A 19,638-nucleotide genomic window follows, 5' to 3' on the forward strand; every position below is an offset into this window, starting at 1 on the left:
TTTATTATCTATTTTTAACTCAGTTTAGGCAGCTTTTGTTTTAAATACAACCTCCCAGCTTGAGTAAATGGTGGGTACCATGTTACATGTCTGGGTGGCTCCACTTAATAAACCTAAAAATTACACTTAAGGTTCTAAGTGTGGAAGAGAGAGATTTCTCAGTTAATTGCTTGAAGCTGAAACACAATTTTAAATGAGACCAATGATTGCTGTGATTTTTGTTAACATCTCTTGAATCTTTAGTTTGAACATCTCCAGGGCCTCACTGGGGAGCTGCTGTGCTGCTCTGCAGGGACAGTGTAAGTGAGCCTGAAAGAAGAGTGACCCATGGGCTAGTGATGGAAGGTAAACCTTTTCAGTGTTGCAAGCTTGTATAATCTCCAAAGGTAAATATTGCTTGCAGTGAAGGAAGGACTCTGATAAGTTCATTTGCAGCAGAGGACAGAGTAGGGACAGCATACTGAGATTGGGGGACAGAAGAACCCCTGTTGTTCTTTAAACAATGGACGACAGAGTGCTTATTTTTAACCATTTCCAGATGCATGTAACAAAGTCACATGGGAGATTTATTTCTTTTACAACAGAAGTCAATTGGGCATGACACTAACGTATTGTTTCAAGAAAAGTCTAACTCAACTAAATCGAGACTCAGTAAGAAATTTAAAGAGAAGCAATTTCTGTTATCGGTTTTAATGAATACCATTAAGTGATAACCAAAAAGAGAGAAGAAAAAAAGAGTAGGGATTGCTCAGAAAACATCCTTCCCACTTTTCTAAATTATCATGACAACAGAGTCTTTAGCTGTGAAGTTAATTTCCTTGGTAATTACATTCTATTTAGAGGTGCGATTGCTTAGAAACACCCTCCTGGCGAGGAAGCTTTTTTTATTTTAGTGAGGGATGAAGACGGAGGGGTCCCCTGTACCACATGGCAAGTATTTCCTTTCCCTGCTTCACCCTTGGGCACTTATCCATGGGGTGCCTTGGGAGTGCCTCCCATTCCAGTGACTGCCTCTCATCCTGAAAGCAGTGGGCAGAATTCACTTTAGAGAGACTCTCAGGAGATGGCTTCATTGGCTGGGAGTGAATAGCACTTGCCTTGAATTCTAGGGGCTCTCTGAAGGCACTTACATCTCCCCCCGTCCCTGGGACTGTATGAAGGAGGGTTAAATGGGCCATAGTATCACTATTGTAGTTATGTAGGTGAGAGAGCTGTGTACTTAGAAGAGAAATATTTTTTAGATCAAAATGAACACTGGTCTTCTAAGGCTCATTAGCATGCTGTTGAATCATTGCAAGCCTGATTCTACTAAGACACGGATGAATATGTTTTAATATTTCCACTACCTAAATCCTTGCTTGCAATCATTTCTCTCACAGTCATTTGGGAGGGTGGGAAAAAAAAAAACAACAGTAGAAACAAAAAAGCCACAACCCAGACTAGCTGTCTTGAGTTGGTCATGAGGTCTTTCACTCTAAGGACTAAAAACTAGGGCAAGATACTTTGTTGTGATGTAGGCCAATTTCCTATTTTCAAACCACCAGAAAAAAAAAAAAACGAGGCCAGAGGATTCTGATAAATGATTCTAAGAGATGAATCCCAAGGCTCTCTCTCACATGTTTCATGCAAAACCAGAGAATGTTCACGACAGTCCTGAGTCCAGCTTGCGGATGCTCTAATTCTATTACTGCCTCATCCAGGCACATTATTTTTGCTCATTAACGAGATGGCATCATAATGGAGCATGCAGCAGCCACAGTGATTAGCAAAGCGCCTCCTTCCATTCTTCAAAATGTCATTAACACACTGGTCGGGAAACAAACTCATTTTCTGACTCTGCCATGATTTGCAGGGTTTCAGGCACTGATGATAGCTTGTCTGCTTGGTTTAAAAGAGCTCCTGATATAACAGAACCTGACACTGTTTACTTCAGCCTATTATGCCTGCTGCATTCAGTGAATGCTTCACTGGAGAAGAAAAATCGAAAGAAAGCTATTCATTGTAATGCCAGCTGCTTTTTAAAAAAGGAAATCAATTTTTGCTTGAGCTCAGAATGTACTCCGCAGGTCCAGAGTGACCTACCACTTTTGATGTCAACAACAAAAAGATCTGCCTGAATTTTCCACAACAATCACCCAACAGCGCAAAGAGCATTGGAAACCCTAGATTAGTTTCATTTTAGCTTATGTTCGAATCGGCATCCACTCATCCCAACAATATCACAAAATAGAAAGCCTTGGGTGACACAGCCCTTGCACGCCAAGCTGTAGGAACTCTGGGCTTTGCCTTCTATGCCAGGTTTTGTTATAAATTACTTGGCAGGACCATTTTATGACGGAAATAATTAGTTATGTTTAGTATTTATGGCTGGTATCATGATGCCTTTCTGCACTGCTAATTAATTATTTTATGGCCAGCATGTTTCAAATGCAATTAGTTAGGTATGGCAATGATCATAATATTTTGCATATTCATGACAACATTCTGCCTATTTACAGCAAAACTTGGGTGTCAAAATCAGTCATTTTCCTTTTGTTATTAGGCAGAATAATTACAGGAAACAATAACAATGATGTCTTGCATGTGAATAACATTTTACAACCAAGCACCTCCATTCATGTCACCCATGCATGTACCCCTGTGGTTTCTCACAGGGAAATGGAAACTCTATATGGTGACGGATTTTGGCTAGGTCTTTAGCCAGCTTGAAGGTCACCAGCAGAGGCTTTTGCTCTTTTTACTTTGTAGTTGGAGTCTCATTTGGGCCATAGGGACGAACTGGTTCCTTAAGAAGTATTGTGAAGGTGAATATTTCAGCTGGGTAAGGAAACAAAAGGATCAGTTGGCACTTGGCTATTTTGAATAAAACCCCTCAGTGTTTTCTTTATTATTCATACTATTATTTTTTACAGTAGGTGTGGAGGTGTCACTAAAGAGCAGCAAAGCCTCCTTAGTTTTCTGCACTGGAGGCCTCGGAAGACAGATTGAGTTATTGCTTAACCAGACTCCGTATCCAGCAAGCACACTGCCTTATGTCGAACTATCGAGTGCTTCTTAAATCCTGAGAGTCTAGAAATAGTATTGCCCTGTGAAGCCTAGGAATGTTCTCAATTAGCTTGTGGACAAGATCAATGACATATGCTGTCTTCCAGATCTGTGCCAATTTCTCTTGACTTTAAGCCTCCCCGACTAGCCATAATCCTCCATTTCCTTTTCCCCATATGTCTTTGCAAAGTGCTGAAAATAGTAAAAATCAAGAAAAATACTGACCACTGAGAACTGAGATCTAGCCGTGAGTGTCCTTTTATGGTACATTCCTAAGACCAGGCCGTGGGGGCCTGAAGAACAGGAATGGAGTGGGGAAATGAAACGATTACATATTTCCAGTTTTTGCTCCTCAGAGTCTAAACAACCAAGGAAAAAAACAATTAAAAAATGAGAAGTCAAATTTAATTATAAAAAAATGTGTGGTCTATCCCTCTGTTAAAATCTGTATACAAATGTGGACTCCATGACCTCAGATTGTCATATTTCTTCCTTGGAAGGGCAAGAAAGTCTTCCTCTTACCTCACCCAATTCTCTCCTGCTTTTAATTTGAGCCTTTTTCCATTCATTGGGTTTGTTGCAGACATGAAGAACAAACTGGCTTTGAAGTTAATAATCATTATTTTCTCATTTCTTGGGATAAAGGCAAAAAGAATCCCTTTAGCCTTCCCTCAGAAACCATTCTTTAGCCCTTTCGTCATCTTTGTCACTTCTCTGAACTGGCTCCAGGTTCGCCACATCTGCACGTTGGAAGCGTGAGTTCTCAGTGTTCTCAAACATCCCCAGCTCCGTTCTCAAAAACATCTGCCAGCACTGGGGCCAAGTCTAGAGTTAATCCTTCTGTTTTAACAGCTCTGGTATGGGTCACAGACTAGCTGTTTTGTTGCCTTTAAACAAAACAAACAACAATAAAAAACCATAGGGAAGGGATATTTTGAAGGTGAGTGGCCAACTTTCAGAATGACAATGTTTTCTTCTGACCTCAAAGATGGGCTGCCTTCCAACAGGAGCCTTGAAGTTTCGGCCAGGCCCAGACATGGGGTGTAGAAATGGCAGTGCAGTGGAGCATACTGTCAAGGTGTGAGACCCAGTGGGGAGGCTGGAGTTTGGAGGGCCAGGCTGGGTTTTCTGAGACTACTGAATTCAATTCAATAACTCATGGGATATTTGTTACTAAAATCCCAACTATATTTTGGGAGCTTCTTCAGCATCTGTTAGACAAGCTAAAAAATCAGAAAATGAATAGGGAGGAGAAATTTTGTAAGATACAGTTATTATAGAGATATACAGTATGGAGGCAGATGCAGTTAATCAATCCTTGATAACTAATGATCATTTGACTTACAGATTTACAGATTCTGCTCCAGTTAACATTTCTATTCCTAACTTAATATGTCTAAGTCCCCACCATGTTCTCTTCCCCAGCTTCTCCCTTCTAACACTCTCTCCTTGGTCCAAGGGCTTTGCTTACTGTTTGTTGGCATTAAGAAAAATTAAAAAGTGACTGATACCTGCTGGGGGTGAAATCGTTATAACTCATTTGTCTGTAAGAATCCATGCCAGCTCACTCGCATTCTATAGCCTCAACTGCAGTTGCAGATGTTCCCTTACTGAGAGACATTCAAAATACAAACATATTATAGCCCTGATGAGCTATTATGTTGCTTTTGTCATCAAAGAGCAGCATAAAAAGAAGAATGCCGACGACGTGCCATTAGTAATTGAGAGCCTAATCAATTCCACATTGTAATTGCCCCTGTCATCTGTTTACACACCTTTCATTGGTTTACAATCGTGCTCTTAAAAGACAGGCTTGCCCCAGCCCTGCAGGTTGGGAAACATCTGTATTCCTGCTCTCTGAACACAGCACAAAAGTTATATTGTAAAAGAAACATCAATAACGTTTTATAAATGGATTTTGTGTTCATTTAATTCATAATCGTGAAATATTAATGTCAGGCATCACTTTCAGCCAAAACAGAGAGCTTTCTTGTGTTTGATTTGTATAAAACAGTTGATCTATTTAGACAATTTGAAGGATTTTAATATATGTATTATTGGTTTACATTAGACTAATGTAGTTTTGAAAGAATCGTGGGTAGTTATTGTCATCAAGTGGAATAATTTTACATATTTCTAGATAAACTTAATTTTTTTAAAGGTTTCTTTTTTTCAATTATAATTTTCACACCTCTTATATTTCTGGAAACTTCACAGGCATCACTAATATATTTCCATGAAGATTGACTTGTAGCAACCCTCTATAGGGATTAGAGCTGACATCTGTGTAACAGTGCCTGAGAGAAAAAAATATTAATATCGTTCCTGCTATGTGACGATAGACATTAGGATGTCATTAACAGACCCATTTCTGAAATAAAAACTGACACCACGTTGGGCGTTTTGATCTTGGGTTTGACCCAGCAACATGGCCTGGACTCAGGACAAGATTGCTGAAGAACTATAAACAACTGAGGCAAGAGAGAAACTTTTTTTTTTTCTTTAAACTCTTAAGGATGTGATATGAATAAAATTAGAGAAGGCAGTATGTGGCTTTTCTGGTTTTCCTGCTTTCACTCCTAACTATTTTCATCAGGCAAACCCTCCACCCCCAAATCTCTTTTTCATTTTTCTTGGGAATGAATGGATAAAAGGCAGAAAACTCACTACACAATTTCATACTTCAGTTTGTCTGAAATGCATATAAAATGCATATAAATGTAGCAAATTCGAGAGAAACAGAGAAGTTCGAGCCAGTGTCCTTTGTTGCTGGGTCCTGTCAGTTACTCCCAGAGAGGCTCCATTGAGCACAGCTGAACTGCATCCCTGCCAATACTATACTTTCTGTCCACATGTAGTGTCTTCAACTTTGACGAAGGCAGGGTCAGACCACAGGGTCAAACGGTTTTACCCTACTATTTAGTTGATGTTCCCTGAGCCCTTTAAAACTTTCTGAGCTCCCAAATATTAAATCATTTTAATGAATGCAACTGTTTTAAATCTGCTGTTTAAAAATTTAAGTTAGCCACTTTTCCATCAACAAATATACATGAGTGTCTACAACTTGCAAGCTCTGGCTGTGCTCTGGCTGCCACAGAATAGAAAGATGCTTGACACCTACCCCAGTCCTTCAGGTTTCTTGCAGTCCAGGAGTCTTTAGTTGTATACCTAAATATAATGACCTCGCTTTCTCTAGATCAGTCTTCTGTTTTTGAAAGTTCCATATTCCATCATCACAAAGTTATTTGGCTTGGTTTGTGTTAGGAGAGAGTCACCTTTGCTCTCATCTCTTTGAAAATTCTGTTTGTTTATATATTACCATTTCAATTTTACAATCACCCTGTGGTGGGATAAAGGCTTGAAAGAGGTATGATGAGCACCTTAGAGGGGGATAAGAAGATCAGTTTCCTCATTTCACAGGTGAGGAAGCTGAGTGCCAAAAGCCCAGGATGAAAGGTCCAAGACCTGCAGCTGGATACAAATGAGCAGAGGTCTCTGGATGCTCACACCAGGATGATTTCCCTTCTCCTCAATGATTAGACAGAACCAAGCATCCCAGGGGTGATTGTTTGCAGGCCATGCTACCGGTACCCAGGCAGCTTTCAGCGTGGTGATTTCACCACACAATATAAACAGATGGCCCGTGGTTCCAAGAACTAGCTGAATACTTCAATCTGTCCACTCCAGCCGTTAGGGTGAGCCGACCATCTCTAATTCATACTGCAGGCCAGAGCGCCATAATTACTGCTTGATCATTTTACATTTGGCGGACTTAAAGAAAGAGCACCCTTCTGCCTTTGCTAGAATTTAAAAAAGATATTTAGAAAATAGCAGGAATGTGTCATCTTTGTTGTTTTCATTGTCCATGTCAACTAAGAACGCATTTTCTTAAGAGATTTGTGTAACTGTTCTTTTGTCTTGATCCAATTGTTAGAAACGAATTTCCCTTTGTTTTCACAGCAACATCCTTGACCTAACAGGGTGCCTTTGCTCTTTATGTACACACAAAGTCATAAAAGTCCTTTAAGTCTGTATGAATATCCCTCACAACATCTAAGAGGAATCCACCCAGTTTGGAGTAGTTTGGCTTGAAGGGATTTAATTGCTGCAAACCGTATTTGTAAACTAGTTCTTTCCACCACATCTAACAATTCTGTGAAGTAATTGTTAGCAGAAACAAAATCTGTATTTATTAATGTTTAGTGTTTTTCAGCTGAAATTAATTTTCAAAGCATACTTTTGAGTGCCATTTACATTCAAAAATAAACACAGCAGATGTGTTATTAGGCCGGCTTCAGGATATTCCAGGAGGCCTAATGTGCCAACATTTACTGCATCAAGGCAAATGAGTAAACCTCCAGAGTGATCAGCTCCACAGAACTAATGTTTTATCTAATCCAAGGCTTGAATGAGACATGAACAGATTTCTGCTCTGCTACGCTACCAGTAATTAGCAAAGTCTCCCTAGGTCTAGTTACATTTAGAATAAAGTAAATAATATTCATGATTTGGCCATTTCTGATACATTCCTGTGGCTCCTAAAATTGAAAGAATGAATTCAAAGAAGCTGTTGCATATAGCAATCACCATAAATGCTTCTCCAAATAGTGTAGATTTTTTTTTTGGAAAATCTAAAGATCCGTATACCTAAGTCTTATACTAAATAATATTCATGGTAGAGCTGCTTAATGTTGCTTTTTGAAAACTCCAAGAAGAATCATGTATACTGATATAATTTTGTGTCTCATTTTCTGGCCTCACTGAACAGAAGAGGACCTGCTAGGAAGTCTCCTGTCTTCAGTTATCTTTTGCATATTTCTAAAAATAAAATGGACATCTTGTTAAAAGATGACAAAATGCCTGTTTTATTGCAAAAGGCTTCCTTTTCACACAGAAAATGGATACAGACACAGGTTCTCAAATTGCTAGCTTTCCTCAATGAAGAAAGGTGACAGGGTGAATTAGTTCTCTCTCCTTCAGAATAATGCTTTCCACATATCATCCTTTGCTGTGGTTGTGCTCCACCTACCCAGGAAGGCAGGTTATCCTCCATGACAGGGGAGACATCTGCAATATCTCTGCTCAACCAGGATTGTCCACCTTCATAAAGTCCCAAAGGCATTGAGATGCAGCTTTTCTTGCTGCATCTGTTTTGATGCAAACCCTACAAATGGAAAAAAGAATTTCCCAGTCCCAAACACTCTGGGAAGCTCTTTGATCTTCTGTCTTGCAAGATGGGGTTTGAGTTTTAAGAAACAAATTTTTATGATGGCAAAGACCTTTGACGAGGCAAATAACATGTGGTAAACTAAGGAGCGCTTTAAGATTTTGGTTTGCTAGGTTTCAGGAGCATCCGCCTTTCCTTGTAATGATGTAGTGGAACATTCTCCATTTCAGAGACTTTTAAATGTCGATGTTATTCCCCAGCAAACTTTCAAAATTGGTTTTATTTTTCTTACCTGACTGATGATTATAGGGTTCCTGTGAATTCTCTGCTCTTAGATAAGTTAGTGTTTCTGGATACAGAGAGTACTTGTTGGATGTCTGTTGGCTCAGTAGTTGTGTGTCACCCTGAGGATCTGGCTTAATTGGCAGCTCCACCCATGGGCAGTGGTGCCCCAGCAAGGGAAGGTAGGAAAGTTAGGCAGAACAGAATGGCTGTTTCATTAGGTTCTCCTGACTACCTGGATTATTTACTGTCTTAACCCCACTTAAAAAAAAAAAAATGTTTTTAAATTATACTTTAAGTTCTAAGGTATATAAGCACAATGTACAGGTTTGTCACATAGGTATACATGTGCCATGTTGTTAACCCCATCTTTTAGGGGAGTAAAAAATAAAATGAAATAAAGATATTTCAAGGAGAAGACTTGTGTGATTGCTCCATAACTGTGGATCTCCTGAAAAGTATTTTTTTATATGTGCCCCTCAACATTCTCAGTTGCTAGTGTGCCAAAATTGTATGAGTTGTAAAAGGTAAATATAAATTGAAAACAAAAGCGCCACTGTAATATCTGGCACATAGTATTAAATAAATGTTAGTTGATACTGAACTATAGAGCCCTATACACAAATATCCTTTAAATGGAGAATTTTATATTGTAAAGGTCACATGATTCTCTTTTTATGCTGCTGGCAGTTCTCCATGATAGACATTCTAAATATTGAATATTACTATCTTTATTTTTGAAATGAAAGGGACGGGGAAAAAATGTAAAAGATTAGCCTAAATGATGGTATGTGGTCACAGTACAGAGGAAGCAGTGAAGACTGATTTGTTTTATTCCATTTCATTTTTATTCAGAAAGGCAGAGGTAAGTTAGTTTTTTAGGAAGTTGCAGTATCCAACTTTTTTTTGTTTAATTTTTGAAACAGTTTTGCTTATGTGGGTTATACTTGCTTTTAAGGTTTATTCCTGTTGAAACATGTAGATCTGGTTAATTAAAAAACTACTGTGAAGTATTCCATTCTCAAATTCTCAAGTTTCTTGCCTTTTTTTTTAATAGTTAAAAAATTTGAATTCCTTACTAAAGCAGGAATGTGTATGACAGCCATACAAGGCAGTACTTCTCATGCTAGTCAAGATTTTTGGTTAAAATCTTAGCAAAGACATGGCACTCTTAGGAATTTAGATTTCTAGGCACTGAGTAGTTGCATAAATTGGACATTGGCTCTTTGATTTAGTTTTGTACATGTATTCGAAGTAAGTTATTTATATAAATTACTAAACCTAACTCAGTATTTTTAATCATAATATTCAGCATGCATCATTATATGTTGTAGAGGAAAAGAGCTTTTAATCTAATGGAATTCCAAATAATCTGTGTTGCCGTTCCTGAGAGAAATAGATAATGTTTGGGTAATGGTTATCATGCAGCTGGTTTAGATGACTGTTGTGAACTGAGTGTTTGCATCTGCCCAAAATTCATAGGTTGAAACTGAAACCCCCAATGTGACTATATTTGGAGATAGGACCTGTGAGATGATAAAGGCTAAATGAAGTTGTAAGGGTGGGTTCCTAATCTCACAAGGCTGGTGCCCTTATAAGAAGAGGAAGAGAGATCAGAGTTGTCTCTCTTCACCACGTGAGGACACAGCAAGAAGGCTGTTGTCTGAAAGCCAAACAGAGAGCACTCAGCAGGAACCAAGCCATGCTGGCAACCCCGAACCTGGACTTCCTAGGCTCCTTCACTGTGAGAAATCAACCTCCGTGGTCTAAGCCACCCAGTCTGGTATTTTGTTATGGCAGTTCATGCTGACTAATATAATAATCGATGTATTATAACACGTGTGGGGACCTTGCAATTTTAAGGAGTGACCAAAACATGAGCCGTCCTGGGTTTTGTTTATATTCTGTGTCTCAGAATCAGTGAAGCAAAGAAGTTGATGCTGGAGTAATCTTCTGCTACATCCTCAAAATGGCCCAATGAGGCCAGTGTTGTTAAATAAATTTATCGCTGCACATTATTATCATTACTACCTTAAGGATGAGGAAATTTACTTGCCAAGAGTCACACAGTTAAAGTACTAATTCAGAGGTCTTTCTATACCACACTGCTTTTTAGTTTCAAAATTCTGTCCTGAATCATTTTATTGGCATGACTTGCATCACCCTAAAGAGAGCTCTGATCTCAGGGAAGCTTTGTGCAAAGAAAGGGAACCATAGGAGCTGGATGACATTTAATCGACCCAGAAACTTCTAAAAATTCCAAAGGCAATGTTATGTGGAGTTACATGCTACTTACAGAAACCAGCTTCCAGCAAGTGGCTTACCAAGACTAAGGAGGTAGCAAAAGGTAACTGCTGAAGGTGAGAGAGTGGCTTGGTGCGGTGTTTTCAGAATAGAATCTATCAGTCAACGTCCTGGCAGGAATAGTACTTTCAGGCTGGGTGTTTGATGAAAATTTCTAGGAGAACATGAACAGGGTTTTCAAAAAGTGACTAAGGCTGGTGTAGCACCCCTAAGGGGCATTAAGAATGCAGGGCCATTATTATCCTAGGCCTGAAGAGGACAGTGCGGGCGAGCAATTATAGGAGCCCAGAGACAGAATTGTGTGAAAAGGGCTCCTGACAGGAGCTTTGACCTTCTGTGGAGAGTCACAGCCTGTCCACAGCGACCCCTCATTCTCTTCTTACCCTCTGCACTCTGCAAACCAGCGGAAGTGGGACCATGTCTCAACACAAGCAGAAGCCAAAGGACGAGGGAGTGCTGATAGCTATATAAATCTCCTCCTGTGCATGCACATACATGTATATACACACACACACACACGCATGCGCAAGTTTGTGCACGCGAGGATAGAGAGAGGATCTGCCTGGACAGGCAGTTGAAATGTATCAGACTCCCTCATTGTGGCCCCTCAATACCCCATGGTCTGATCTATCCCTGCCTTCCTACTCACCACACAGCATTCACTCTGCTTAGCCACACTGACCCTGGGCCATGGGTCATTTGTGCGATTCTCTGCGAGGCATTGTTCTTCCTCAGCTCAAGCACCTCCTTTTCAGAGAGACCCCTTTTCCTCACCAGAATTTCTCCTCTTCCTTAAGTTCCCCATTTTTACCCACATGTGACCCCACTCACCCTTTTCTTTGATTCCCCTGTTTTGTTTCCTTCGTGCAGCTCCTAGTTTCTTCGGTTGGGAAGATACTTGTCATTCATCATCCCCTGTATTTTTGAAAACTCCAGGAGATCTGCGCCTTGTCTGCTTTGTTCCCTGCTCTATCTCTAGCCCCTGGAACAGTGCCTGGCATTTTGTAGGCTCTTGAGATAGGCTTGTTGAATTGCTGAATGAGAGAATGAATGAACAAATGGAGTGTTTGGGGTGTGCAGTGTAAAGCACAACTTAATAACTAAGACTCTGGAATGTAGCAAATAAATAAGGTGGCCGAGGGCATCAGGCCAAGATATGTGGAGTTCTACAGCAAAGAGCATCAAATTATGTGTTTATGCTGTCGCTGTTGAATTTACTGGCCCCAGGATTACACTGAACAAAGTCATTATTGAACCCAGCATTTCAACAGTGCTGTCCTTGCTGCCTGTTAGAAAGCATAAACTGGAAGTCTTGATAAGTGGCAGCAAATGCTTTTGTTTTCCGTGAGAATCTCAGAAACATCAGGGACAAAGTGAATTTAATGCTTTTCTTGAGAAAGTCCAACAGTTTAGGTGATGCGTTTACATTTTTTTCATACTGTATGATTTAATTCTCCATACAGTTCCTTTGTATATATATATCAGAGAGTTTATGATCTTGATTCCTTTGACTAGGATTTTAAATATGTTTATTGAATTAAATTTCTTATTCAATTTATGGGTCAAGGGGGTCCAGTATGCCCCGTTAGCTGACAGATGGACTGACCATGACTCTATTTTTTTCTGCCAAGCTAAGCTTCTCTTAAGCTGCATTTCTGCTTGCCCATGGAAATCCTCCCCATCTTTCCATCTCCACTTCCCTCAACAGTGCCTTTACTTAACACTTGTACATTTTTTTGATAATTCACAAAAATCACATTTTCCCTTTTAGAAACAATTGAACTTTGAATTTTGGGATTCTTGCCCCACTTAAGATGCTTGAAGAAACTCGAGTGAGTGTGTGAATTAATTAAGAGGTATTGAGGCCGGGCACGGTGGCTCAAGCCTGTAATCCCAGCACTTTGGGAGGCCGAGACGGGCGGATCACGAGGTCAGGAGATCGAGACCATCCTGGCTAATACGGTGAAACCCCGTCTCTACTAAAAAATACGAAAAAATAGCCGGGCGACGAGGCGGGCGCCTGTAGTCCCAGCTACTCGGGAGGCTGAGACAGGAGAATGGCGTGAACCCGGGAGGCGGAGCTTGCAGTGAGCTGAGAGCCGGCCACTGCACTCCAGCCTGGGCGGCAGAGCAAGACTCCGTCTCAAAAAAAAAAAAAAAAAAGAGGTATTGAGTGGCTCCACCACGCTGGGTGCTGTCTGGGCCCTGAAAACACCAGGAAGAACAAGGCAGACTTGGTTCACTTCTTATGGAGCTTCTTGTGAGTAGGGGGAAGATTTTTTAAAAACCAAGAAAATATAAAACAAAGAAAGGAGTTATAAGCTGTGTAAGGTAGAGCATCCCCAGGGGCCCCACTTTAGGGAGAGTCATCAAGGGGGCCCTTTCTGAGGGGTAATCTAAAGGTAGATGGGAAAAGCAGGTGGGAGGGGGACACTCTGACAAAGGGAACAAGGCCAAGTCCCTGAGGGAGGAGGGAATGCTGTATTTGTGGCAGTGAGAAGAGGCCACCAGGAGTGAGGTGCCCTGAGTTAGGGAAGAGTGGCTTGCAATGACCCTGCAGGCCATGGCAAGGATGTTTAACTTCATTCTAACTGAGGTGGATGCCTTTGATAGATTTTAAAGAGGAGAGTGATACGATAGCATTTCCATTTTAAGATACACTTGCCTGTCTGTAGTGAGTAAAGCAGAGGCAGAAAGTGTAGCAGAGTAAATCAGTTAGGAGGCTATGACGTTGGGCTGTAGGAGGCTGAGGGGAGGCCATTAATGTTCAGGAGGGAAAAACGATAAAGTGGGATTGTGGGTTTGGGGTGGTAAAATGAATAATTGCTGTCCCCTTTCTATTTGCTTAATGTAGTAAGGTAAAGTTGTCAGCTTAGAATAAGGGCAGAGGGGGAGGTGTGGAAGGTCTGAGGCAGAGCTGTGGAACAGCCATCTTGGGAAGTGGGAAAGAGTCCACTCCAGTAAAAGAGGAGAATTGCTGGCTGTGTGGAGTCCCCACTGAGATGTGAGATCCTGAATTTCACAGACGACCACTGTACTTGGTTATATGATTTTCTCCTGCAGTATTCAGTTGTTGGGAACACTGAACTGTTAAATATAAGGATAGTCCTGTGTACTTTAAGCTGGAGGATTGAATTAAAACTAAGAATCTACTCATCTAATAGTGGTAGTTGCATTAATGGAAGTGACCGTTAACATTCTGAGGAAGAATTGTCTTTTCGTTGTGTTAGACAGCTGTAATAGTCACTTCCAAAATGAAATAGACACCAAGCAGGGATTGGTGACAAATTATTTATTTGTGACCCTCTCTGAACATGCAGTTGGCGAGGCCTGCAGTACTTCATCTTATAAAGTAGCATGCTGAGGAGGTGTTGTGATTCCAGACATAGTTATGGAAATGACCCCAGTGTTCTACAGGGGGCCAAGGTGATGCTACATATATTGAGGATGTCAAGGACAAATATCCTAAATCAGTTATTTCCATAACAATCTTTTCACAAATGGAAAATCACTTGTAGTTGTGGCAAACCGACTGAGCTTGCTTTTAATTTTCTTGAAATGTCCTAACTACGGTTGGATTTGTTTTATGGAAATGTGTGTGTGGAGGTGTTTTCACATAGGCATGCATCTGTGTGAAAGTATGTGTGGGTGGGCAGTGGTTGTTTTCACTTCGTCAAAACCAAAGCGTCTGCTCCCAACATCAGTTCTTTCCACAGTATGCACACACAAAAAATAGATCTGGTTCGTTCTGAGAATAGGCCAGTGTTTCTAAATATTTTATCTTCTCAGGTTACCTGTTTGGGAAGCTTTTCTGCTTTCCAAGGGCTGTGTAACCCTGTTTTAATATTCTTTTCCACTATTGTGGGCAAATGCTCCTGGGAATATGGCCGTGAGTGGCCTTATTTGATCCAACAGTGACTATGGGAAGCAGCTTTGAAATGGGATCCATATGAATTCAAAATGGACTAGAGCAATGATTTCCACCTTTTGGGAATCCCACTTTGTGAAAGGAAGGAAGTTTCATAGAGAGGTTCTGTTGCTTAAACTTTAAATATTAGTGAAAATTAATATTGTTTGGAGACTTTTATAATCCCGCTTGAGAGGACCACAGGCATCTTGGTGGTGGGTTGTTAATCACAGCTGCAACTGTGAGGCCTTGGCTAATGCCTCTACTGAAGCATAAAGCTGTGCACACTAAGGGTTGCTAGAAATACCCATAGAAAGGCTTCTTCACTGGGGCTTTGAGCACCCAGGGGAAAGAAGGGCAGGAGAGAGTCCAGATTGTCTCCCTTCCTATCAGAAAAGCATTTCCTCTTGTCCTGGGTAACAAGATAACCTCTGTCTTACACAGGCAATGACTTAAGCCTTGAGAAGAGTAATGGACCCAGATTCAGGACCTGGCTCTACCGTACCTACAACAGCCATGAAACCTTGAGCTGCGATTCAACTGGGAGCTTGTCAAGTGTTGTAAAGCTTAAACAAGCCTTGCAGATTGGGCTATACAATTGTGGGATGTCATCTGAGTCCATCAGTGCTCCTCAGCTTCATTACTCATCCTTTGTCAGTTTGTCCTAATCAGTTTGCTCTTCTGCTTTCCTTAGCAGCATCTCTCCTCAAATGTCTAATCTCAGAAACTTCCATTTAACAAGGAAAACACTGAGCATAAACTCCCCCAAGTTCCTAACATCCTGCCTACCAAATGATCTTTATGGGCTCCTGTCCCTAGATGGACTCCTCTTCTGAGCCAGTGAGCTGGGCCTCATCCCCTCCCATGGTTGCATATCCTTACAGATCTTGCTTCATCATTTATCCTCTTGGTTCCTGTGTCAGCTTTTCAGCCTGATTGTCTCCTTTCTGTCACCAAATTATTAAGACCCAATTCTTTCTCTTTATAGAACAGCCCCTCTCTTAGGGATGAGTCTTAGCCTCTTAGACCTAAGATGTGGTGGTATCCAAGATTCTTTTCTCTCTCTCATGCTCAGATCTAGTTAATCAGCAAATGCTCACTCTCTCTTTCCTCTCTCCATTCCTCCAGCCACTTCCTTAATTTGGACCCTCATCATCTCTAATTAGGATCATAGCAATAACCTCTTAACCAATCTTCTTGACTCTTCTGCCCTTAAATTTGTACTCTGCAGATCTGTCTGAGAAAAGAGGGGATGAGATCATTTCCTAAGGCAGTGGTCCTCATTGTGTGCTCCCCTGGCCAGGAGCTTCAGCGTCACCTGGGAACCTGTTGGAAAGGCACATTATCGGTCCCGCCCCAGACCCACTGGATAGAAATGCTGGGGAGTGGGCCGCATTGGTCTCTGTTTAATGAGTCTTCTGGGTGATTCTGATGAGGTAAAGTTTGAGAAGCACCGTCCTCAAAGATAATTAAGGTGCTATTAACCAAAGGATGGGAAAGAGATTCTGGAAAGTACAATCTTGTCTACTACAGGGTTCTATGCTACAGCAAGCTCCCAAAGGACCTCATTTCTAAAGTGTTGCATCTCCAGGTGCAAACCAGGCTCCTGGTTTCTTGAATGAATGCCTGAATGTGCCCAGTGCTTGGCTGTTCCAGGGACAGAATTGAGGTTACTTTCTTTTCTTTCTTAGTTGTTTTCAATGAGTTTTAGAGATTTACTCATGCTGGGAATCAACAGGCTATCACTTGGAATCCTGAGAACAAATGACCTTTGTTGGCTGGAAGCTGCGTCATCTCCCTAAAGCTTTATGACAGCAGAAGTCCCTGGTACCGTGACCCTTGAGACCCAAACTTTTGTAGCTCTCTCCCTTGTCTCAGTTAATTCTGACCTCACTGGGTAGATGGCATTTGAGTGAAGCTTGAGGGTTAAAAAGAATTCTGTAAGTGGAAAATGAGGGGCAGATCATTTCAGGCTCAACGAATGCTATAAACAAAGACAAGAGGGATGAACTTACAAGACATGTTATGCAGCCAACAAAAGTAGAATGGCATGGGCTGAACAGAAGATATGAGACTGAAAAAGTAGTTTGTAATCAGTCCTGAAGAGTCCACTAAGGGAGTTTGGACTTTATATGAGAAACTGAGTAAAGGATAAGTAAGAGTCACTGTGTGAGAAGTGTTATATCCTATATTTGTGCCTTAGAGGTACTTCTATGTAATTTTATTTCCCAGCAAAAGACATGGATAGCAACTTATACTTAGGTAGATTGAGAGCTCAGTTGAATAAGTTTGATAAATCCACCTGACTCTCTGCCTGGGGAACAGAGGTAACAGCTACCTACACATTAGCATACTAGGAAACAGTAAGAGATCCACTGAGACTGAGCTGCAGATATCTGGTTGTTCTTTCTTCATTTTCTAAGGTGCAGACAGTGGCTATCCAGGTGTGAGCATCTTTAGCGGTGACATATTAGCTCAGAGACATGGGAGCAGAGACAACCATGGGACTGTGAAAAAGTGCCTTAAATAAGGCTTGTTCCTTCTTGAACACTCCCTCCCCGGTTTGCCTTCGCTCATCTACCTGGACATCTCTTACTAAGGGAATGCTTCAGATCTTCCAGAGTAAGAATTGTGGCTTATTAAAGAAAACAGCTGTTAGGTTCCTATTACATGACCAGTTTTGAACAGGCACCAAGACATATTTCCATCTGATGGCCAGCGTTAACCTTCTTAAGTGGCTGAAAAGCTAAATATCCCTGCAGGTGATCAGTGTGATCCTCAGTCATTAGTTTAGCCTCTGGCTGTTTTGGTTTCAGAGTGATAATAAAGAACTTAGTGAAGAAGCCACCACAGAACCAGCGCAAGCTCACAGGGGAGCTGCAAATGCCTGCCTCTGGTTAAAATGGATTTATTTGCTCAGGTTAAAAGATTTGCTACCCAGACCAGACTTGAAAGTCTGAGACAAAGACTTAACAAGGAGGAGAAACAGGAGAAGGTAGCATGAGGGTTTTTTGTTGTTGTTTTTTACAAAAATTGTCAGTTTTTCTTGTTGCTTAATTTTCCATCATTATATTTTGGGAGATGAAAGAAAGAAATAAGTCATCCTTTGACTCCAACTGCAAGACATCTCTGCTTCGACTGATAATAAAAAAAGAGCTGGATGGTATGAAGCCCCAGAAACGCAGCTCAATCACTCCCTGCAATTACTGTGTCTTATTGATAACTTGCAGCTCTATCCAGCAAACGCCATCTCTGGAACAAAGCCTGTCACAGATCAGACTGAATCCATTAAAAAGCTTTGATTAACATGTCCCTGGGGTGTGCTGTGGAAACTTTTAACGCCAAAGACAGCCTATTGCTGCTGCTTCTGAATTGTCCTCCTGAAACACTCTTGTGTTTTAATCTAGTGCACAGTTTAAATTAAAAAACGGCAATGACTTTGTGTGACCTAAATACAAGCCACTTCTATTCAGGGTGGGATTTATCAACTGCTAACAGATTAAGTGTTCAGAGAAGCAACAATTAACCTTACTGTGTGGTGGCTAATATTAATTTTATATATATATATATATGTATAATACATATGTGGTGTATATAATCTCTTGTTCTTTCTTCTATTCTTAAACATGGCCCAGAGAAAGGGTCATAGTTAATGTGCTTAATCTAGTGGATATAAAGCTTTGTGTTCATCCTTAGTAGAAAACAAATTTGCTTATATTTGAGGAGCACAAGAATCACCCTCCCTGGTGCTCTTTTACTGGTCTCTGATGTGGATGTGGTAATAAATTGCAGCCTTTTGAAGAAAAGACGAAGCTCAGTCTTCCAAATATGGAGTTGTTAGGGGCAGGCACCTGCTGGTTATCCACACAGATATCTCCCTTTCATTCTATGGGGGGAAATTCAATTTTGAGGGAGGCTCTGTAAGGCGTGTGTATGTGCACCTGTGTGTATTTCTTTATTGCTAACATACACTCTCTCAAAATACTAGTGCTAAATGGTTAATGTTATGAACTACATTATGCAATAAAATAATTCTCTTAGATGCCATAAAAAGACACTGTGAAAACTCCCTACAGAAGGAGAGCACCTACCTACTGCTCTTCGCGGTATTTTAAAATCTCTGAAACTGATTGAAGACAAAAAACTTTTTGTGGTAGAATTATTAAAGCAAATTTATTATTGACAGCCATTAATTATGGCAAAAAGATAAGAACGAATGAAAGAGTATTGGGCAGAGAATGTAGCAGCCCTGGGGCCCCTCTACTGCCTACCTAAATGTATAAAGAGAGCCTTTTCCCCTCCATCACTAGAGAAATGAAGTCACACTCTCCTTTTAAGGCTACATCCTACCACTGACTGGGAACTCATGGCACCTCCATCTTTCATCACATATAGTGATATATAGGTATAGAGGGGAACCTAAGGGATCTTAGATTGAAGAAAATTTATGGCCATTTAAATAAAATATATTCTGGTTAGTTTTGGGTATACAAAAGTGTAATGGTCAGCATTGTGAAGTGGTTGACATAGGATGGGTGATATCTGTCAAATGAGAGTTGGGAGGACATGATTTATGAGGCAAATAAGGCCTAACATTTAGAAAAGAAAAATATCAAACATTTAATGTTTTCTTTTTTGGGGAATTGAAAACATTTTTCTTTTGTTCCTTCAAAACTCACCAAAAGCTCAACAGAATCTAAGATTCATGAACGTATGTATCCTGGTGTTTTGTTCATGGCAGTATCTCTAGCTTCTAGAACAGTAGTAGCACATAATAAAACACCCAACAAATATTTACTGTTATTTGCATTGGATTCTCAGCAGAGAGAAGCTCATGACACATTATTACCAAAATGAGCAAGCCATAGCTGTTCCTCCCTCTCAGCTTGTTTCATCACAGAGATGTTAGGCATCCTAGTTGCTCACAGGTGTA

The 19,638-nt window shown here is 40.6% G+C and overlaps 1 long non-coding RNA gene across 1 annotated transcript; it reads right to left on the reverse strand.

The window, feature by feature from the left end:
- Nucleotides 1-3,428: 3,428 nt before the first annotated feature.
- LOC104668293 lies at nt 3,429-8,590 on the reverse strand. The gene is made up of 3 exons (XR_748801.2): nt 8,505-8,590; nt 8,075-8,209; nt 3,429-4,268 (listed from the first exon to the last, which is right to left on the reverse strand). It is a non-coding gene; the product is annotated as an uncharacterized LOC104668293 (long non-coding RNA).
- Nucleotides 8,591-19,638: the final 11,048 nt, after the last annotated feature.

This window comes from Rhinopithecus roxellana, chromosome 3 (genome assembly GCF_007565055.1).
Source record: "Rhinopithecus roxellana isolate Shanxi Qingling chromosome 3, ASM756505v1, whole genome shotgun sequence".
Taxonomy (NCBI): Eukaryota; Metazoa; Chordata; class Mammalia; order Primates; family Cercopithecidae; genus Rhinopithecus; species Rhinopithecus roxellana.